Source organism: Pseudonaja textilis, chromosome 1 (assembly GCF_049901715.1).
Source record: "Pseudonaja textilis isolate UNSWEBS1 chromosome 1, rPseTex1.2, whole genome shotgun sequence".
Classification (NCBI taxonomy): domain Eukaryota; kingdom Metazoa; phylum Chordata; class Lepidosauria; order Squamata; family Elapidae; genus Pseudonaja; species Pseudonaja textilis.
This window is the reverse complement of record NC_141990.1, coordinates 151,451,606-151,475,709: the sequence shown is the minus strand read 5'-3', so window position 1 is coordinate 151,475,709 and position 24,104 is coordinate 151,451,606. Positions and strand designations below refer to the sequence as shown.

General features: G+C 36.5%; 1 long non-coding RNA gene across 1 annotated transcript in view; it reads left to right on the top strand.

Moving 5' to 3' along the window:
- The first annotated feature begins 14,725 nt into the window (after positions 1–14,725).
- The window catches only part of LOC148127869 (uncharacterized), a 31,241-nt gene continuing 21,862 nt past the window's right edge, over positions 14,726–24,104 (top strand). Inside the window, exon 1 of the long non-coding RNA XR_015741167.1 lies at positions 14,726–14,834. This is a non-coding gene — a long non-coding RNA (uncharacterized LOC148127869). The remainder of the gene's footprint in view (positions 14,835–24,104) is intronic.

The window sequence follows — 24,104 nt, the reverse complement described above, 5'->3', positions numbered from 1 at the left end:
GCATTTATCAAAAAGTTGGCATCTGACACATATACTTTGCTTAGGGTTGTAAAGCTGAAGGGAAGCATTACGTGACCTACTAAATTAAAGCTGCACCATGAAAAATGGCCTAGTGATATAGTTTCCCCATTATACCTGCTACGGTGCTGTTAGAGACTCTTTTTAAAAATTAATATTACCTCCTCATAAGAATATTTCAAGCCACAGAAAGAGATTACCAGTATCAGATTGGCCAGTGCGGAATGACTTTGAAAGTACAGAATAAAGAATGAATGAATCTTATTGCCTACTGTGGAGGAATATTTGTATTGTATTCTGTCTATTTATCTGCCTATCACCTGCCTGCCTTCCAAGAAACTTGGAGCAATATTCTTAATACAGTGCAGCTTCTGACACCATTGGAAATTTGATTCACAGGCAATTCACCTGCTCAAAGGAATACTGTTCAATTCCTGGTGAGAAGGAAAGTTGATTGACTAGCTGGAACTAAGGGTGGGTGTTTGGTGGGTATGTAGAGTGATGGAAAGTACAGTAGCCTGACAGCCAGATTCTGTGATTGTGCATGGAATAGATGCTCTGAATATGTAGAAGCATGAGCACAAAAACTTCTTTAAAACCAGAGTGCATTTTTTAAAAAACCTTAATGAATTATACCAAATACTGTATATGGCTGCTTAAATAAGGCAACAAATCTTTTTTGAGGTTGCAAAATGCTACATTTTGAGCTCCAGTTCAGAAGCAGAATGCCCTGAATTGCATTCGTTTGGGGAAACTCAGCAGGTCTGACCTGGGGGAAGACTTGCATTATGGAACAATTTTATATTGTGAACAAATACAACATGAGCCGATATCACCAAAGCAGAACTAAAAACAGTTTGTAAAAACATTTCAAGGAAATGTTGGAAGGAAATTGGTGGTCTCTAAATCACTCTCTCTTTTTCTACTTCAGCAAAGCTGCAGCCAATGCTCCAGTTTACAGAGGATTGTATAAAACATAAAATCACACACATACCCCCAAAATGTTTCTTATGTGTATGTCAGCTTCTATATATCACAAGAGGAAAATAAAGAGCACAGACTCCTGAATTAAAGAGGCTCTTCTAAAGAATATATGGATTATAAATAAAGAAAAGAAGGGGAACCTCAGGAATAAAAATTAATCAAAAAGGAAGGACAGATATCGAGCTAAGGTAAGACAAAAAAAAATGTCATTTATTTTTATTAACATACTTGAATGTGTTGCCACTCAATTTTAGTGGAGTCTGTGTGGCCAGAGATATCTAGATATTTAGCTAGTCCATGTCACACCTCTTTTTTCCCCACCAAGACTTGATAACGCAAGCAAATTTGCTGCCTCAATTGTTTAGTCCTATTCTGCCACAATAATAAGGCTGATATGTTGTGCTATCCTTATGGTTTTAATCCAAGTAGAAGAAAGTAATCAATAGATTCTGCCAACTTTGATCACCATCGTTATCAAGCATGACCTGCCAGGGGAAGAGCAATCTCCTGCCATTCTTTCTAAGGTATTAGTGGGGCAGAGTAGTGAAGGTGGACATGGATATTTGGAATGATGTTTTCAGATACTTTTCAAGTTGCTGAACTAATGGACTGAGGCATGGAAATGTTTCCAACCACAGGTGGACAATTGGGCTATTTATGAAAAAAAGGAGAAACACTTTTTTTGAAAGTGAAATAAAACTGTACTTAAAAGTAGTCTAGGTTGCAGATGTGGAAGAGTAATATTAAATAAAGTTGAAGAAACAGCACAACTAAAGCATTACAGGGTAAAACAGTAATGAGTGAGGTCCATCCTAGATAAATGCTAGAAGGAATTGAACCAAGTTGACAGATGAATCCATTCTGTTATGAAAGAGAATGTTTCCTCTATCCAATTGTCTTTCTTTCTTTCTTTCTTTCTTTCTTTCTTTCTTTCTTTCTTTCTTTCTTTCTTTCTTTCTTTCTTTCTTTCTTTCTTTCTTTCTTTCTTTCCTTCCTTCCTTCCTTCCTTCCTTCCTTCCTTCCTTCCTTCCTTTCTTTCTTTCTTTCTTTCTTTCTTTCTTTCTTTCTTTCTTTGGCTCAGAGGGTCAGTTTGGTGAATTAGTTTAAAGCACCTGGGCTAGAAACTGTAAGATTGTGAGACCCACAAAGGGACCTTTGGCCAGTCATTTCTTTCAACCCCTAAGAAGAACGTAGGAATGGCAACCACTTCTGAGAAATTTTGCTAAGAGGACTGCAGGTCCTCCCAGTCATTCAAATTACAGTTTGAAAATGCTGTAACAGTTATGTGCCAAAACATAATGGTTTTCATTATAGTGTTACGCCACAAAACTAGATTGTACTTCATTAAATGGAGTACAGGACTATCAGCCACTTGTCTCCAGAAAGTATTTGGAATAAAATAATTTATTTCATTCCTCTTGGTGAAAGTGGAGTGCCTTTTGTTTTCCTACAGCTGTCTTTTTATGACCCCCAACATTGTGTGTGTGTGTTTAAAATGTACTCTTAACTTTTTCTTTTTATAGCTCTGACATGGCAAATACCAAAGATCTCATTATTCAATTGCCTTTAGAAAGATTTTTTGTACATTAAATATTTTCTCTTTGCTTGAGAATATTACATTGGCTCACTTTAGGAAAAGAAACTGAGTTAGACTATTGTATCTTATTCATTTTGGTTGGGTAAATTTGTGGTTTAGGCATCTGTTGGAAAATGTCATATTAGTGAACATTTTCAGATGCATTCTTAATGTAAGAACATGCTACACAGGTCAAGCTTCTTTCAGTTTAGACTATGGACCATTTTGGTTTGTTTCTGGATCTGAAAGAACATGAATATAATTCAAGAATTTGGTTGGCATGCTATCTTAAATAAATAAAAAAGAGAGAATATTTTCCAATTATTCCACCACATGTTTGTTATATTAGCAACACTTGGCCAAGGCATTATTGCTTGGGAAAAAAATATTGTGCATCAATTCTAACAGTATCATGATTGGTATCGTGCATATCCAAAGCGAGGAACCTCTGGTGCTCCAATTCCATCCAATCCAACTATTATAGTAGTGGTGAAGGATCGGGAAATTGTAGCTGAGTAATATTTGAAAGGTGATACAATATGATAAGACATTGTCACCTTTGATTAATACTGTTAAAAAGTATAGAACGTTAGAAAACCTTTCCTTAGATTTGGAGGGGAGCAACACCTGGAAAAACCCTGCTATTACAGAAGACAGAAGCAATATGTGACATACGTAACTAGGTTTTAGTCTAGCACTTCAGCAACTTCTAATGGGTTTTGAACACTGTGAACAGTCATTGAAACCAAGCCAAGCATTTTAAATTGTTCCAGGTCATCCTGCCACTTCATTCAGAACAATCAGTGTCAGACTGCCCCAACCCAAAGCTCCCTGTGTTAAATTTCAAATCCCATTACAAAAGTTAATGTCTAAAACATCTGAAAAGCAGGTTGGAGAATGCTGCCTATAAAATGCATCTATCAGATAGACCAAGTAGGATTCATATTAACATAAACAGGATTAAGGAAAGCAGGGTTTGACCAGGTTAGTATTTGGATGTGAAACCAACATATGCTAGATTGATAAATGAAAAATATAACTCAGAAGAATGGCAATGGCAATTTTATTTTTCACATTATTACCTAGAAAGTTACATGGGCATATCCCTGTAGCTACCAGGATTTTACCTTTAGGGACTCTTCATTCTTCAAAAATATAAATGAAAGCAGCAATAATTTGGCAGTAAGAACCCAACCTTACAAAAGAAACTGTCCACAAACTATAGGAGAAGAGTCAAATCTAACTCAAAACCACACATTAAAAAAACCCTATTGTGTTGAGATTTTATAAGGCTGCCTGAAACATTTTCATATGCGAATTCAATAATTTCTTCTTTGATGATGCTTACAAGGTCCTACTTTTCAAAAATTGTCTTTTCAGGTCTGCTATGGAGCATTCTGGGAAGTTGAAACATTTCCTTATCTTGTGTCCTGATCTCAAACTTGTGTGCATTAATTCTTTTGCAAAACAAGTTTTTTTTTTATTTGTCCTCCATAGAATAAAGAGGGACATTACTGACAGATGGTGGCATATATCACATGGGAGGAAGAACATGTGTGGTTGGTGTAGCTGTGGAGATATTTGGAACTGTTGCAGGGCCTGGTTCCCATGTTAGAATCATTGTCCAGTTTTTACTTGCTGTTTGGGAGAACCTGCTTCAGGTTGGGTGATTGTATGTAAGCATGAACTTTCAGCTTATCCTTGAGAAAGTGTAGTGTCATTTTCCAGTATGACTTATTAACAATATGGTCGAGTGGTTTCAGATGTGGGAATGTGGTGTACTATAGTATTGTTCTGTTTCTGTGGTCTGTCTTACAATAGGTCCACCCTGAAAATTGGTCTGGTCTATTAATTTGTCTGTTTATCTTATTGGTAAACAATCTCCCATGTGCTTGGTTTAATTCCATTAATTAAGGATCTCTTTCAAGAAGTGGGTCTGAATGAAAGTGGCTGTGACACAGAACCTGGCTATTGTTTTGGTGGGGTGTTCTGGCTGGAATCTGGAAACATCTTTGTATGTATGACACTTTTTAGGCTTCCTGTGTAACATACTTCATTGTGTAGTTTTATGATGAGTTCAAGGAAATGGGTGTATTCCATACATAGATCTGGAGCAGTGGTGGGATTCATTTTTTTTTACTACTGGTTCTGTGGGTGTGGCTTGGTGGGCATGGCAGGGGAAGGACACTGTAAAATCTCCAGTCAGAGGTGGAATTTGCCGGTTCTCTGAAGTACTCAAAATTTCAGCTACCAGTTCTCCAGAACTGGTCAGAATCTGCTGAATACCACCTCTGATCTGGGGTCATATGGATGGTGGAAGTCCTTATATTCTTGTTTGTTCATCCATTTGTCTATCAAATTTATGTAGCCAGCCATCTCACAAACATGTGACTCTGGGAGTTATATATAGCAAAACTAAAACATCTAAAACATCTAAAATCATTATCAGTAACACATTAAAAAATAAAAAACTATAAAAACAAGTAAAACAAGAATAATAGATGAAGGGATGTTAATAATAATGGTGTCACCTCACTAGTTGTTGCTGAAATTGTTGAGCATATAAAATATATTTGATGTGATTCGTTTCCATAGATAGAGATGATGAAAATACCATTGATGAAGCTCAAATACAGGAGGGATTTCAGGATGGGAGAATTCAGAAAGAATTGTTATACGGCAGCCATGAAGATATTGGCATATTAAGGAACCCTGTGGGTACACAAAATTTGAGACTTTATTGCCAAAAGATAAAGATTTTGAATATTAGTACAAACTTACATGCTCTGGTGGCAAAGTATGCTGTTTTGGCATTACTAATCATGTTTTTGATGGCTTCCAGTCCATGTTTGTAGGGGATATTGGAATGTAGTGCCTTCCCATGATTAAAATGGTACTGTTGAGAAGATTAAATAACCAAGACAAAAAAAAAATACCCATGGACTGCTCCATGTCAGGTTGCATAACACAACATTTTATACAAATCATTTTATATAAATTGTATATAGATCATTATTTAATTAATTTATTAAATATGATTAAATATTAATGTTAGACATAGAATCACACAGAGCATTAATTAATATAATTGGCATTGGCAGCATTTATGTCAATTTGTGCCTGGACCTTGACTATTTACCTGTCTATTAATAGTCCAGATATTTAATATAAACAGATAAAATACAGACTCACACAGATGCAGAAGGCACATAGATTCCAGAAAAGGAGAAGGGGAGAGGGGAAAAATGTGCTAAATCTGCATGATACAACTGGAGGAATAATTTTGGAATTTCTACAGATTAGGCCAAAATGCAAGAAAAAATTAATCCAGGTGAAGATAATAACACAAAAAAATAAAATAGAATTGGAAAAACTGTTCATATTTACTGACACACAGTGCACGCAGATTAATAATGTTTTATCAAACAGGAACATGAAGAAAAAGGACCAGTTCTTTTTAAAACATAGAGGAAGAAACAAACCCCATTATTTTATGGATTACCAGAAAGTGGTTTATGTATGTGCTCCATGTAGTTTCCCTCATCAATGGATATGTGTGTAAAGCTGTGCTTAAAGCCATTCACAATATATCCAAAGCAAACTTGACACACTAGGATAATCATACAGGACTAGTGCAAACACAAAACCGTTCTTTAACTCTTGACTTTGAAATGTATTATTACTGAATGACTGATGTTAGTTGATCTACATCCTTATATATTTTTGCAGCCTGAGTTTTGACCTTTACAATCACATTTCAGTTTGAACTCTGGGAAAGTTCCACTCTCCGTTTTAATGACACTTCTGCTGATGTACCACATTCAACTGCTAGAATGCAGGTCAGGATAGCTCAATAGATGGGGCTGGGCTCTGGGCTGACTTAATTGAGTCAAAAAGATGAGCAGCAAGGTTCAGATTATATCTATTTTATTTGATTTGATTTGTCAATCACTTACAAGATAATGGGTATAAGTATAAACATGAGTAAGAATACAGGAAATAGGCACGAATAAATGGGGACAATAGGACAGGGATGGTAGGCATGATGGTGCACTTATGCACGCCCCTTACAGACCTCTTAGGAATGGGGTGAGCTCAATAGTGATTAGTTTGAGGTTAAAGGAGTGGGGGTTAGAGGATGTAACAACAGAGTCAGGTAGTGCATTCCAGGCACTGACCACTCTGTTGCTGAAGTTGTAATTTCTGCAATCGAATTTGGAGCGGTTTACATTGAGTTTGTATCTGTTGTGTGATCTTGTATTGTTGTAATTGAAGCTGAAGTAGTCACTGACTGGTAGGACAGATACTTTTGTGTGCTATGTTTAAGTCTAACCATAGGAGGTATAATTCAAGGTTGTCCAAGCCCAAAATCTCAAGCCTGGTGGTATAGGGTATTCTGTTGAGAGCAGAGGAGTATAGTACACTTCTCGTAAAATACTTCTGGACTCGCTCAATTGTATTAATGCCCAATATGCAATGCGGATTCCAGACTGATAAGCTGTATTTGAGTATTGGTCTGGCAAAAGTTTTATATGCTCTAGTTAGCAATTTGATATTTCTGGAGGAGAAGCTTTGTAAGATTAGATTTACAACTCTTAATGCCTTTTTGGCAATGCTGTTACAATGAGCTCTGGTGCTTAGGTCATTTGATATGAGAACTCCAAGGTCCTTGATAGAGTGAGGATCATCAACAAGGTCATATCCTCCTAATTTGTATTTGGTGTACTGATTTTTTTTACCAATGTGTAAGGACAGAACATTTGTTGGTCGAGATTTGGAGTTGCCAATTGTTTGACCATTCAGACACATAATTAAGGTTGCTTTGAAGGACAGTAGCATTGTTGGTGGTGTTGAATAGTTTTACATCATTCTCAAAGAGGACGCAGTTGCTTATAAGGTGATTGCAAAGGTCATTTATATAGAATATAAAGAGTGTGGGTCCTAGAATGGTGCCTTGGGGGACACCGCTGTTAACTAGAACAGGTTTGATATAGCACACCCTATTTTTACTATTTGTTGCCTGTTGACAGGAATGCAGTAATCCACAGGGATCTGGAAGTGCCATAAGAGTTTAGTTTTAACAGTAGTTTGTCATGTACCACTGAATCAAAGGCTTAGCAGAAGTCTATGTAAATTGCATCTATAGCTTTATCCTGGTCAAGTAGAGTAGTACATATGTTTTTGCAGTGTAGGAGTTGAAGATTGCAGGACAATTTTTTCCTGAAACCAAATTGTTTTTTGGAGAGTAGGTTGTTTGACTCTAAGTGGAGGGTGATGATTTGATTAATGATTGATTCCATGACTTTGCACGTGACACAACACAGTGAGATTGGTCTGTAGTTTTCAAGCAGGCTGGGGTCGCCTTTTTTGAAGATAGGGATGACCATAGCTAAGGACCATAGGTTTGGTAAGGAGCTGGTTCTGAATGATTTCTCACATATAATGCTTAGGAGTTCCGCTATGGCAGAGGAGAGCTTTTTTAAGGAGTATGCACATAATCTAATGGGGCCAATACATAGGGATGGTTTATGGTTATGTAGTGCCTCTTCTACATTATCTTTTGTAAAGTCAATATGTAGTAGATCATTACAGTTAGTTGTTGTACGACTAGGAAATGTGAGGCATGAACCATTGCTGTTTAGAAAGACTGAACTGAAGAATGTGTTGAAGAGATTGGCTTTAATGGCTTCATCATTGCAGTCTTTCCCATTTGGTCCTTTTAGGGGTGGGATGGTTCTTGAGTCTTTAAGTTTGGTGTTTACAAAATTGTAGAAGGCGCGGGTGGATTTTGTATGTAGGAGATTTTCCTCTTACTTGCAGTGGTAATTTGTGCATTCTGCCTTTATCTGTCGGCATAAGGTGTTCTATTGGTTTTTAACATTTGTTATGTAGCTAGTTTTGTTTTTACGTCATAGCAATCTTTTTTTAATTGAAGTTTCCTTATTGTTATGGGTAATTTGGTTTTGTTTTGGGGGGTTACTAATGGTACATTAGTTTAATGACACTTTCAAGTTCAAACAAGAATGCAGTATAATGGTCTTCTGTGTATTACAGCTAAAGAACAGAATGTGCCAATCAAGAGATGGTAGGTCAGCATCTATGAGATCATAGTTGGCTTTTTTGAAGTTGTATTTTGGGGATCCATCATTATGATCCTCTTGTGAGGGCATAAATTGAGACAAAATCATACTGTGGTCACTGTTTGAAAAGGGTTCTTGTATTTGTAGACCATCCATATATTGAGTTTGAACTGTTGCAGAAGATAAGGTATCAACACATAAAGAACTTGGGACCACCAGCTGATACATATTGCAAAACCAGAAACTCATTCTCAACATTTTCCTGTGCCGTAATATACAATATGTTTGTCTTCCTCAACACAGCACTTTCCAGATGTGTGGGAACTGCTACTTGAAGGCTTCTCAGCCAGCCAATGGCAATGCTGGCAGAGAATTAGCTGCAATCCCAACATGGCTTGGGGAGGGATACAATATGGCTTCACAGCAAACTTACCACTAATGCAGTTTCCTGAATGTCTGTCTAAAATGAATTCCTATTTACTGTCAGATACTTGGCATTACTGAATGCAGATTTGTTAATACAGGTAGCCCAATACATTTATATTTTGTACACAGGATCCTTTTCAGAATTCTGAAATCCTACAGAAAGTCCTTCAAACAGCTTTGATCTTCCATAGCCCCTGTCTTATTTCTGTCACTGCTCCAAGTTTAACAAAAGTTTATAGCATGGAAAGAAGAGAGGAGGGGTAGAAATCATCGTATTAAAAGTATAAAGTCTAATTGAGTTGAATAGAGAAATGTGGTAGATCTTTACACACAGAGGCACAGAGAGATAGAGAGTGGGGAGGGAGAGAGAGAGAGGGAGAAAGAGAGAGAGATTCAAAAAAAAGGATTCATTCCATAAAATGAAATGTATGAACATCATACCAACATTATTGTGCCAGGCTGAACGCTTGCTCTGTTTACTGTTCTGAAAGCTTAAATTGAGGGGTGGGAAATAACAGCTTCACATTTTGTGAGCAGCCCAGGGTAGGTTACAGATGAAGCCAACCAATACTGTTCAGAAATGTTTGGGTTTCAAATGAGGGCATATCTGTCCTTCTACATTGGTGATGATCCCTCAATTGTTTTGGTGCAGTCCTATTAATCTTACTTTACAAATCCATGCCGTGATTTATATCGTGTTTAATTAACTGATGGAGGGCTCCTGTGGCAAAATGGCATCGCATTAAGCTTTGTCCTTATGGCAAACATGAAGCACCATCTTTAGTTTTGCAAAAGCAAAATGTCCGGGGATTCGTTGATGACAGGATGCCGGAATTACAAGAAGGTCCCTCCTGTCGTTTGAAAATCCAGAGAGTGTGGTTGCCATATGTTCATCATTTCCAAGGGGGGAAAAAAGTGACAGGACGAGAAAAGAACAGCTCTAGTTCCTCCAATATGTTCAAATCTCTGATGAAAATGATAATGCAGCAGTTCTGTACAGAGGCCAAATCTGACATGAAAGCATACAGGAAATGTTCAAAAGGATTAATGAGACATTTCTTTTTGAAACATAAATTACTTTCTCCTCCCTCACTCCCCTTAATAAGTTACATCAACAAAGTTGACTTCTTTTAGCAACAACAGTAGGAAAAGTGGTGTCTCTTCACACACTATCAAACTGAGAAAACAGCAATCAGAAACTTACGTTGAGCATTATTAAGTAAAATCTATGAATGTATTTTTCTGCATCAATATAAACCTGTGATATAAATGTTTGGTCTATAGAGGAAAGTTGTTTTATTTCCAAGATAGCTGATTAGTCAATCTCTGCTTTAAAAAGATAAATTTCTCAAGGCAATCTATTTGACTGCCTGGTAAGCATTTGCAAAGTTCTTAATGTCTGAAAACTACCAAAGAATTTGAAGACTGCGTACATATCAGGGGTATTGGTATATATTGATATACATCATGACCTGTTATTGACTACAATTTTGTAGATATCCATATGGAAATCACATTGAATATGTGTAAAACATAGTGCCCTATTTTACAAAACTAAAATTGAACAGGGAATGTAAAATTACTTCTTTATAATTATATATTTCTCCCAATATTTAGATAAAATTGCTGAAAAGCCACCATTTAATGGTATTCATATTGACATTCCTATTACATGAACAGAAAAATATACTGACATTCATACTGTAACACTGACAGTATATGTCGATATTTGTGTGTGTGTGTGTATTAATGTGTGCATCTCATTGTATATTTCTCTGTCTTTATTTACTATCAGATACTTGGTTGAACATACAATTAAAATCAAGGTTTTGAAGGATACCTTTGTTTCATAGACAGGATTTCTTTGTCCCTGGATACATTTCAGATTTGAAAAGAATTTATTTGTTAGGTTGTAATTTAGACCATTGAATGATTACTGAAACAAAGACAATAAAACAAATTGATATTTCAATAAAGCCAAACTGATAATTCTATATAATTCTCAAATCAGTAAACAGAACTATTTTTAACAATTTAATTTGTGCAGACTAAGCAGAAAAGAGAAGGAGAAGATATTACAAAGTTTTCTTTTATCCTTTAAGCGTTTGTTTTGTGCATGTCTGTACACATGCACAGATACTTGACTGAACCACAATTTATTAATATTTCACACATGTGTACTCAGTGGGGTGCGTTATTATACTGATACAAAAGAAACTAATGAGCAGTCAAGCTACCATATGTCATGACTTGGGCCAAGGTAGAAGATGCATGGACACAATAATTCTTGCTTCCACTTTCCTATTAAAGCTATTAATCCTGTTTGAGGTTTTATTCCCAGTTAGCTGAATAAAATCCTAATAACTTCTATTAGATCGCCAAGAAGATCACAATCAAAAGACACATCTGTTGTTCTAGATATATTTTTTGTGAGTCTAATATTTTTCCATTGTTATTTTGGATGTCCACCAAATGACAAAAACATATTCACCACTGATTTTTTTTCTTTCCAAAGCTTTTGCCTGTCTTTCATCAGTGAACCAGCATCTTTTCAAAGTAACTAAGTTTGAACTTTTATTTGTTCAATGGAATACTGCATCCAGTTTTGGTCATCACAATATAAAAAAAGGTATGGAGACTCTGGAAAGAGTGCAAAGAAGAGCAACAAAGATGATCAGGGGGCTGGATGCTAAAATATATGAAGAATGGTTACAGGAATTGAGTATGTCTATTCCAGTAAAAAGAAGGACTGGGGTGACATGATGGCAATGTTGCAATATTTGAGGGGCTGCCTCAAACAAGAGGAGGTCAAGCTATTTTCCAAATCACCAGGAGGAAAGACAAGAAACAAGAGATGGAAACTAATCAAGGAGAGAAGCAACCTAAAACTAAGACAAAATTTCCTGACGGTGAGAACAAGCAATGAATGGAATGGCTTGCATTCAGAAGTTGTGGGTGCTCATCATTGGATTTTTTAAAGAAGAGATTGGACAACCAATGCTATAGGGTCTCCTGCTTGAGCAGAGGGTTGGACAAGAATACCTCAAAGGTCCCTTCTGTGTTCTGTTCTGTTCTAAATTTGTGCCGTGCACTGCCTGTGATCCTTCATGATGGTGGTCTATAAATAAATTTAATATTAGTAACCATGATCTAAGATAAACCCAGGAATATATGTAACTCCTTATTCTCCACAAAGGTCCCTCTGACATATTTGACAAAGTTGGTTACCACTTCAGATGTTTGAGAAGAAAATGTCTTTCTTCTCCCTGTGCCTCCAAATGGATGCCATTTATAGCCAATCTTTCCTCCAAGGCATAGGAACATGATCCTCTCCTCATTTTATTAAGACAACAGTCATGTGAAGTAGAAGAGCCAAAGGATGGTGGCATTTGCAAGTAATGTGATGAATTTAATCTGGAAATGGGCAGGCTGCAATCCAATCTAGGAGTAGGTCACAAGCAATCATCCAGCACTCGATCTGCAGAGCCTTCCCACAGTACTCGAAAAGGGCTGAAAATTCACAGGATTTCTACAATATGTCCTCTTCGAGTCCCCCCTCCTACTGCAAATTAATGGTGGAAAGCAAGTCCTTGACATTCTCCTTTAACATGCCCAAATATTCTGGGATTCTGAGAGGCAGACTACTCTTTTTCTCCACTTTAGAGCTTTCTAATCTCCCCCAAAAGGGAAAGAGAAGAGGAGGATCAGCAACAATTTACAGTTGTAATGGGTGAATTGTTAGGAGATTTGAAAGACTGGTTAGGGTCTTTGAGAAGATCTCTGTGTTCACTAGAAGTTGAAAATGAATTGATGTCACATTATTAATTAACCAGTTTTTCTAAGATTGCCCTAAATTATCATTTGAATTTTTAGGTTAATTTGAATCCTACTGGAAAACTTTATTAGAGCCCTATAGAACTTTGGGAGATGTCCTTCAATCTGTCAAATGTTGTCTACCCAATTCAGTTCGCTCCAGTCACACAAATAATAAGATATTCATATGATCAGTGCCAGGCTCATACTTGCAAATGAAATACATGCTATTCAATGGATGGATGGATGGATGGACAGATGGGTGATGGGCATGGGTTTGGCATCTTCATTCCAGCACTCTTCAGTATTTAAAATTTGTTTGAAACTCCTCTAAAATATCTTGAAAGCTGATACCAGTAAGATGTCAACATTAAGATTTGCCTATTCCGAAAAACAAAAGAAAAAAAAATCTGCTTAAAAGTTAACTAATTACTATTATCCATAAAGCTCACATAGATGTTCTTGTTTTCTTTTGAGATTCCATGCGTAATGGAGACAGTACCATGCAAAGTACTATTCTTTGATGTGACACTGAAATTTTGCTCTTTTCTCACTACTTTGTTTCATCCTAAACCAATATGTTGAAAATTCCCTTTGTAGTAGCACCTGCCCTCAGAACAGCACCTAGATGGCTTTGACCCCTTTAGCCTTTGCTAAGGCTCTGAAGACCTGGCTATTTCCCCAGGCACTCAGGCCAGGAGGTTAGACAAGCTTTGGCTGGTGATGTGGTTTTTATGATTTGTGGGTTTACTGTTTTAACCTCATGTGTCATGGGTTACATCCTGTTGTTGTTGCTTTAATCCTTGTACTATTGTGAGATGGGAAGCTACATAATTCATACAAACAAGCAAACATGTTGATGTTTGTCTCAGTGTCTCAAAGAGACTACAAAGGAACAGGAAATTGCAAATAATTTCAGCATCATATCTAAAGTTATTAGATGTGTGAACTCCCCACCACTGGTGAAATGCTATCAAGTCTTTTACATCACTTTACCAATAGAGCTATAATATCAAGTAATATCTTTTGTCTTTGTTTTTTTAATGCTCCTGTAAAAATGTGCATGTAAGGACATGCTATAATCTTCCAGAATTAATTTAATTCCAAATCTGTAAAATGTAGCTTAACTATGATCTAAAGAATGGCTACTACACCATTCATGACTTTGGAGATAGTAGGATGGCTAGATAGCTTAACCTAGGAACTTTAGGTGGTTTGGGTCCTCTGAGTAAATAAATGCAGAAACTGGGAAATAATCAAAATATTTTTCTTATGTCGATCAATCAAGAATGATTAGGATCAGCAAGTTAAAAATTGCCTAGAATATCCTCTAACCTAATTAGATTGTATTATTCTAATTCTCTCTCTCTCTCTCTCTCTCTCTCTCTTTTTTTTTTTCAGTGACAAAATATTTGCATCCCTCACCAACTTTTATGGCTTTTTTTGTTTTAAAAAAGGATAATAATGGGTTTCTAATATTAGGGTTGTTTGCATTGATAATTTCTGCTCTCTAGGTAATAACTAAATTAATGAGTGAACTATATCAACCTGATTTTTCCACAAGAGGCTAATTAAGAATGCACGACATTAACATTTTTCTTTTTTGCTGCACTGAAAATGCTTGCTAGTAGAGAAGCACCTCTCTCTCTCTCTCTCTCCTCTCCCTCTCCCTCTCCCTCCCTCCCTCTCTCTTGTTTCCAAATGTAAAAGCAGCACTGTGGTGGAAAGGTCATCTCATTTTAGTTCTAGTCACATTCTCAGGTCAACTTTCAAGACACAGATCTCCTGTATTGCAGTCCTCACAGCTACTGCTTGAGCTGTTCTCTTGGGACGTTCCAGACTCTTTGGTACAAAACAAGAAAGGGACACCACCAATTGCTCTTTCTGAGAAAAAGCTCTTATGGGTATGGCAGGGAAGTGAAAAGGAGAAAACAAAGGTAATTTATCCTGTTAAATGCAAAACTTTACCAGGTAAAATCTTTTGTTTAAACAGTTCCTGTAAAAAAAAAAATCAAGTAAAGTCTCAGTATGAAACAGATTGGCCTTAGAGCTGAATTTAAATATTAGTTATCATCAATATCATATTTTTATAGAAAAATACTGGAATATTTTTTAAATTGGATTTTTAGAAATTGTACTGTAGTAAATATTGTTGAAGAACGATGCATGTACTGATCTTAAAGGCTTTGTAGAATCTTTCAATGCGTATACCATAGCTTTCTGCCATACTACATATTTTAAATGTGTTTTAAATATTATTTTAAATTAAAATTGTTCTTTTAAATTTAATTGTTTTAATATTTTGTTTCTCAAACTTTTAAGATGGTAGGATTTATGGTGGGGACATAAAGTTGCGTGTTTTAATACTATTACATTTGTTTCACTACAAAAAAAATGATGATTTCATAGGCAACAGGCTAGGGTGATGCTACTATCTCTATTTTCAAAAGCAGCAAGGAAAAGGTAGGATTATTTTGTTTGATTTTCCTCATTTTCAATCATTTTCTGAAAGATGTTTGTAGCTGCAGAGAAGTGGCAATATATATATAAAATACATTAATTTGAAATGTCTATTTTATTAAACGGACCACTTACCCAGAAACTATTTGAAAAGCCTAAGAGTATTTTCCCAAGATTCTGAGTTGGAAAGGATGTGGATCTGCCTCAATGAAAGTATGTGGGTTCCCTGTTGGTGCTGTTTTTTTAACTATTTGATTATACTGGTTTCTGTTTTTAACTTGCACACTAGCCAAAGTCATTATGAATTGAATGGCATTCTAAATTTACTTGGTTATAACCAACCAAGTAAATCTACCTCCCTGGAAAATATTAGATTAGAATAGAATAGAATAGAATAGAATAGAATGGAATGGAATGGAATGGAATGGAATGGAATGGAATAGAATAGAATGGAATGGAATGGAATGGAATGGAATGGAATGGAATGGAATGGAATGGAATAACAGAGTTGGAAGGAACCATGGAGGTCTTCTAGTCCAACCCCTTACTCAGGCAGGAAACCCTACACCACTTCAGGCAAATCATTATCCAATCTCTTAAAAACTTCCAGTGTTGGAGCATTTACAACTTCTGAAGGCAACTGATTAATTGTTCTAACTGCCAGGAAATTTCTCCTTAGTTCTAAGTTGCTTCTCTCCTTGATTAGTTTCCACCCATTGCTTCTTGTCCTGCCCTCAGCTGCTTTGGAGAATAGTTTGACTCCCTCTTCTCTGTGGCAGCCCCTGAGATATTGGAACACTGCTATCATGTCTTCCCTAGTCCTTCTTCTTATTAGATGAGACGTGCCCAGTTCCAGCAACCGTTCTTCATATGTGTTAGACTCCAGTCCCTTAATCATCTTTGTTGCTCTTCTCTGCACACTTTCTAGAGTCTCAACATCTTTTTTTACATTGTGGTGACTAAAACAGAATGCAGTATTCCAAGTGTGGCCTTACTAAGGCATTATAAATTGCTATTAACACTTTACGTGGTCTTGATTCTATCCCTCTGTTTATGCAGCCTAGAACTATGTTGGCTTTTTTGGCAACTCCTGCACACAGCTGGCTCATATTTAAATGGTTGTCCACTAGGACTCTAAGATCCCTCTCACAGTTACTACTATTGAGCAAGGTACCACATATACTCCACCTGTGCATTTGATTTTTTTATTGATGGAAGAAATCTTGTACATGCTACTTTGAGCTTCTGGAAGAAAAGTGGGATATAAATCTAGCAAGATAAATACAGCATTGTGCAATCTATCAATGCAACCTCCATTGATCTTGATCTCAGTTATCCCAAGTGAACAGTGATTGTCTCTATTTAATACTCTTACAGATGTTATAATAATAAATAGACACATAATAGACATACAGGTTCATTTATGGTCTCTTCAATGGCTGACTTGCTGAGCAAATTTTTTGTTAGGAGTGATCTTTAAACTGTGACTAGTTTAAAGGCCCTGTATCTCTTCAAGATAAAGGATTCTTTTACAAGGACCTGATTTAAGCAATCTTAGACAGGTGCTATGTTTGTACCTCGAAACACTTTGAAGAGTCTTTTGTCCAAAGTGTTGCATGAGTGCCACATGAGAAGATACTTTTAGAAAATAAAAAAATCTTTGATATTACTGACCCAGAAAGGAAAGGGCTGTTTCTCTTGTGCTTTTAAGATGTTATCATAAAATAACTGTGAAGTAGAATACTTCCGAAATACATTTTCCAGAACTGTTGCTGCACAGAGACATGCAATTATAGGCTAAAATACAAATTTATTCAGGAATAATCTGGAAAATATGCACCATAAAATATCTCTTCATAGCTACTTTAGCACAAAAGGTTTTCTTATATTTCAGAATGAAATATATTATCCTGACAGGTGAAATTATCCTGACAGGTGTTAGAACTGATTTGACAAGATGACAAACATAAATCTGTTTCCAAACCTGTGTCATTATAATAATACCTTTTTTTTTTTTAACCTATTGGTGACCATTTATGAAATCACAATCAGTGTGCCCTCTACTATCTGGAATTCATATATTTCCCACCACTTCTGCCTCTCTTCCCCCTAACACACACACATGTAATTTGTCTTGTCTTCCAAACAACCTTTCCTGAACATTATAGTTCACATCAAGCTTTCTGGGAATGAAAGTATTAGAACTATAATGTATTTTCCTGATTTCCCGTTAGCAGAAGCACTTGGCATGCCAGCAAGGCATGTCAGTTCAGCAGCCGAAAGATTCTTTAACATATTCTAGAAGTAAAAGGACCAATTCAATTTATAGCCTTGGCCAGCTCAGCAGTTTTGCTCAGTCCTTCTGGCACAGAAATTGATATTTTAGTGAAAACAAAAAAGAAAAGAAAAAGAGACTAAGGTTCTCTACAAGTGAAACAAAGTACAATTGATTTTTCACTTGCTTTGAAATACTTGTAGATTGCATAATGTGAATGTGGCACTGAAATCATTTTTACACAAGAGAGCAGGAAAAAAACCCCAATGACATTAACAAATGACAAGATTTAACAATTTAACAATCCTCCTTTGATTTGGTCTGATTGTCTTACTCAGCTATTATCTTATAATATAATTACTTGAAAATGAACTTCACTGAATGGAGGACAACTTACTTTTGAGGAGGCATGCATAGGATAATGAGAAATGGCACAGAAATACTTTTAATTCCAGACAAGGAATAATGGATGGAAACTGAACAAGGAGAGATTCAACCTGGAAATAAGGAGAAACTTTCTGACAGTGAAAACAATCAACCAATGGAACAGCTTGCCCTCAGAAGTTGTGGGAGCACCATCACTTGAGACTTCCAAGAAGAGATTGCACATCTTAGATTCCAGAATGTGGAGGAAGAGAGGGGAGAGAATTTACCGTTGGTGATGGCGGAGATGTTGGCGGAGCTTCTGAACAAAGAAGAGATTGGACTGCCAATTGTCAGAAATGGTGTAGGGTCTCCCGCTTGTGTGTGGGGTTGGACTAGATGACCTACAAGGTCCCTTCCAACTCTGATTATCTGTTATCTGTTACATGTGGTGCTCTTTTCTTAAACAATAGATAATGAGGACAAATAAATGTTTTCAAAACTTAGTATATATTGAAACTATTTTAATTTACATCTGGGCTACTCTTGCAGTCACTACAAGATATGATGCAAATCATCAATATGGCTTTGATTGTGGCAACAGTACTATAAAGAGATATAATCAGTGAGATGTTCTCAATGATAACGTCTCCAATGAGTTTGACTTCTTCTGGCAACTTCATGTCCTCCTCCATGCATACAGAAATGCTTTGTGATTGCCTACTTCTGGTCTGCTGTTTGACTACCCAGACTAGGCCACAAACTTGAGATTCCCTGGGAGTATCCTGTCCAAGAACTGAGTAAATCCAATCCTGCCTGACAACTAAAGGGAAAGTCTATGCACCAGGCAAAACTCTGCTGGGCCCCAATGTTTGGGCCAAATCTCAGGAGAAATTAATATTTTCTGTATTTGGAGCTTCTTTTTTTAAAGTTTTATTTGGGTTTTCACACACACACACAAAAACATAATACAAGTAAACATCTCTTTTGAAAATAGCATGGTCCCGGGCTGCACTTCTTCATACAGACACAAACTCAATTTCATGCTCATTTTTGTGTTCTATTCCATATCTTCTTACTGTTTTGCATTTTCTATATAGTTTTTCCCCTCTTAATTTTCTCAACTTTATTTTGATTATCTCATCTCAATTCAAATCATTATATTTATACTTTTGTATGTCCTGTTTCAATTTCATATTATCTTTTCTCATTAAACAAATTTTCTCCTGTAGTTGCTAATTGGAATATGACACCTTTATATCTTTTAATTTTATCCATTCAACTCTTATTTAAACTTCAGTGTATACCTTAAGGTTATAACATTCAATATAATACATAACTTCCAATCGAATTCTGCTTGGTACATTCTTAAAATACACACTATATTCTTTAAAAAAAGGATTATAAATATATGTAATTAAAACACTCATTCCATTCCAATTCAGTTCTATCATTAATATTCATTTAAGTCTTAACATCTTTAACATTTCTTTTCAACTAAATATCATACTTCCTTAGGAATACGTATAATCTTTCCATAATTAATTTTTCCCCTATTTCTCTTCACTTATGTTTTATAAATCATTAAATATTAGTTTTATTACATTTATTTATTAATAAACATTCCACTAAATTACGATAACTATTTTATCTGTCATTTTAATCATTCATTGTTTCATATTTTCTAAAATTATTTCTATTTCTAATATAACAATACTATCTTATGTACCTTTGCAGAATCCATTTTTCAATTAAATTTTCACCCATTATCTCGAAATAGGCCCTGTTTCTCTATATCTTGTTTCTGTCCTTTATAACTTCTTTCCCTTTCCTTCTTCCCTCTCTTCTTCTCCCTCCCCTTTTTACCCCCTTGTCTCTCTACTTCTAATTCTCTGTTCTGTATTCCCCTCTTCTGTTGCTTCCTAATTTTATACTTATTTTTCAAACTATTCTTTTTTGGGGTTGTTTTTCCAAATCTTAAACTTTTCATTCTCTTTCCCCCCTTTCCTTTTTCCCCCCACATAAAATTACTTGTTCATTAAAGATGGCTTCTTCTTTGTCCCAATCTTCTTGTTCTGCAGGCGTTTCTTGTTGTTTCTCATAGTTCTAAATCTCCATTTCTAAGAATTGAAATATGAAGCCAAAAGAACCTTTCCCTTCTTGTGCATCTTCTTTGTACTTTTTAAGTTCCATTTTCAGTTCTTCTAAAAGTGGTGCCATCTTAAACACTTTTAAACAACCACCCGATTGATTTTTGTCATTCAAATGCAGTAACCAAAAACCAGAAATCACCAAGTAATCCAAATACTCCCAAACTGTTTCTTCTTGCTTCTTTTTTCACTTTCTCTTCCTGAGGTTTTACTATTTTGTTGCCATGTTTCAGTTAAAATGTATCTTTTAGAAGTATTGTTGAGATTTTACTGTAAGTTCTTTTTAATTCCAGGCACTCTCCTCCCTTCCAGATCCTGCCCTTTTATTCTTTTTCTCTCCTTTCCTGCTTTCAAAAGCTTTTAAGTATCCAGAAATCTTTATTATCCCTTTGACATTTTATTTTCAGCTTAAATGCCTACTGATGTCAAAGTGGATTTTTTTTTCAATTTCTTGCTTAAGTCTCTTAGCTGTCAGTATAGGGAAAGGAAGAGAAGAAAAAAACCCAAATCCTTTCCCTTTTCTCTCTCCTTTGCTGCTTGAAAATCTTCTTTGGGAACAGTGTTATTTTTTTTTTATAGTTTAAATTCCAAGGTACCTTAGTTGTTTCTTTTACTGTTTGACCCAATCAACCAAAACTTTCTCTTCTTATCTTCCTCCTGCACATTCTTTTCTGGTCGAGTTCTTCTTTGAGGTGGCCATTTCTGACCACCGCTACAACCACCTTCAGGAAAGGGAGTAATGGCAGCTGAGGAGGAGAGATGTGGCTCTCCTCAACTCTTCATGTAGTCTCCCCACTCTTCACCACCTATATGGGATGGCTTAGCCCTGAAACCAGCCGGCTCGGGGAGCTCCAGCGGTGAGCATGGATTGAAACCGTGCACAATTGCAGTTTTGGTCTGTCGCCGAAGAAGCTCAAACTGGAAGTCCCCTGTATTTGGAGCTTTGAGGGCATCTAGACAGCTACTGATCAAGGTCTTTGAAGAAGCAGATTTTATTCTTGTGCAATAAAGCAGCATATTGGACTGCAAAGGAAATAATGTGTTTAAAAATGGGCCTTACCTCTTTCTGCAGTAGCTAGGGTTCAATTATGTAGTCTTTCTAAGATAAAGTCTGGGGAACATTCTTTCCAAATGAAGAAAACAGTAAATGAATAACCCAAAGGTGCTTTTTCTAAGAGGCAACTGGACTTTCTGGTTTTTCTTTGAAGATATTTCATTTCTCATCCAAGAAGCTTCTTCAGCTCTTATTCATTTAGTAAATGAATAACTATTTCAATATGGTCAAACATGGATAGGTTCCCAGTTGCCATAAATCTGAGTTAAAATAAAAGTAAAGTTTGCAAATCTATTAACCGTTGAATGCAAATACATTAACCGTTTTCCACCAAATTGTTCCTGAAGCTCATTTTTCACTACTTCAATTCATTAATGGCAGTTCAACACTAACATTTCTCAAAAAAAAAAATGTAAAGATGATCTAGAATAACTTCCACTTCATCCAGTATAGATGTAATGTATAATGAGAAATAAGAACCAACAAATGTTATTTAATTAGTGCTTATCCTGCACTTTCACACGTCTTCAGAGATCAAAAACCGCTTTTCTTCAATTCTGTGCAAAAAAGGCATTGCTTGGACTATCACTTGATCAGTGGATTTATTTTTGGTGATTTTTAAAAAAATACTTTAACAACATTCGTGAATGGGAAGCACAAAGCTGTAAAACCATCATTTCCCTTGAAATCTCTGATGTGCAGGATTGAAAAGTGCAGTGAGGCAACTGACAAAAAAACCCACAGAGCTGCAGAATTTCAAAGAAAAGGCCAGCTTAATCTCAAATACACCTTTTTAAAAATGATACAGGGCTTCATACAGAAATGGCCTAAAAGACATTATCTACATTTATTACAGACTGGAAGCCCGTTAAAGACTTTTTGATTGATACAAAAAAATAAAAAAATAAACTTATGACTTATGGTTTTGATGATTACATAAAAATAAATAATAGAAAAAGAGTTGGGAAGTTAATCATAGAGTTAAGGTACCTTTGCATTTGTATTTATACTTGCTGTAAAGGAAATTGGAAGCAACTTCTTTTTCTATTTATTTTTTTCTTTAGATTTTTGACTTTTTCCTCCTGCTGCTCCCTCTCCTTCTTCCTTCTCTCTTCTTCCTTTTCCCTCCTCCTCCTCTTTCTTCCTCATTCCTTGTTTTCTCCCTCTCCCTCCCTCCCTCCCTCTCTCTCTCTCTCTCTCTCTCTGTATGTGTGTTGTAAACTAACCATGGGAGGGAACACTTTGAGTTATTTTTCTCAGTAACCAAAGGCTGCTATCAGCAGAATAATTACATATTGGAGAGACTGGGAAAATATTAAACCAATGTTTCAAGTCTTTTTAAATCTCCCTCCACTTTAAAAAAGTTATTGGCCCTTTCTTCTCTAGGACATTAGGTCTTTAGGAGGTTTGTAAGGTTTAACAAACTCATTATCATATCATTTCTCAGATGAAATCAGAGATAATTTATAATGTTCAAAATTCTGTAAAAATACTCATTGACTGTATCTATTTTCATATTTATAGTTATGGTTTTCCCACTCACTACCATTAGAGATATTTTCCCTAGAGACAAGATTAACCTTATCTCTCAGATAGGCATCTGTGGGGGTGGAGACAAAAAGTCAAACAACCAAAACTTCATAACATGCATTAAAAAAAAAAAAGGATCAGGGCTTTAGGTGCATAGATGCAGCAGCCATCTTGACAGGTCTGAATGACCTTGGGAAGTGGGAGACAAACTGCTGCTTAGACAACCATCATGCAAAAAGTGTCTCACTCCACAGAAGGAAAAGGGAGCCTCCTAGAAGGGACCCTCCCTAGTTTTCTGGAGAGTAAAAGGAAAGGAGCGGAGGAATGCTGCCAGATTTTCAAGACTGATGTTAGCCATTGAGGTGGTCCAGACAAAAGACAATCAATACTTGCACTGTCTTATGGTAAAGTTACATTGACATAATCTTGCAAATCTTTCCTCTTACGGTCTGGAAAATTTCCCATCTCTCTTTTCCTTTTGTGGGATGAGATACTTTTTTACATGGCGGTAGTCTAGTCTGTGGCTCATCCTCCCATCTCCCAAGAACATTCACACACACATGCTATTACTGATGCAAATGTCCCTGCCCTCTAACGGATTCATGCATGCTCAAAAGAAGTTTAAATCCCTTCAGAAGGTTAGCAAAATTAAACGTACAAGAGAAGTATGTTGCAGTACTTGCACAAACGAAATGATGCTGTTCTTCCATAGAAATAATCAGAGCTGGAAGGAACCTTGGGGGTCTTCTCCCTCAGCCCCGTGCTCAAGCAGGAGACCTACAGCAGTGGTAGCTAACCTTTTTGGGCTCCTGTGCCAGAAATTGTGTGCGTGTTTGCACGCTCACACTCGTGTGCCAGCAAACCAGAAGGCAATGTGCACCCCCCCTCACGACCCCTATACATGCGCACATAATACCCACCCACTCCCACTGCCCCCTTACTTGCACTGCGCCTCACAGCTGATTTTTGTCCGGTTTGAGGCCTTTTTCAGCCTCTCAAAGGCTTGAGGAAGGCTTTGCAGGCCGAAAACTAGCCCCGTTTCATCACTTCCCGTATTTTTGGAAAAAACAGGAAGTGGTGAAATGGGACTAGTTTTCAGCCTGCAAAGCCTGCAGAAGCCTTCCTCAAGCCTTGGGAGGCTGAAAAAGGCCTCAAACTGGACGAAAATCAGCTGTGAGGCGTGGGCATGCCCAGTGAGGTAAGTTTGCCTGCAGCTTGCGTGCTGACACAAATGGCTCTGCGTGCCATAGGTTCTCCATCACGGCCCTATAGCATTTCAAACAGGTCCAGTCTTTTTTGTTAAAAACCTTCAGGGATGAAGCACCCACAACTTCTGAAGTCAAGCTGTTCCACTGCTTAATTGTCTTCACTGTTA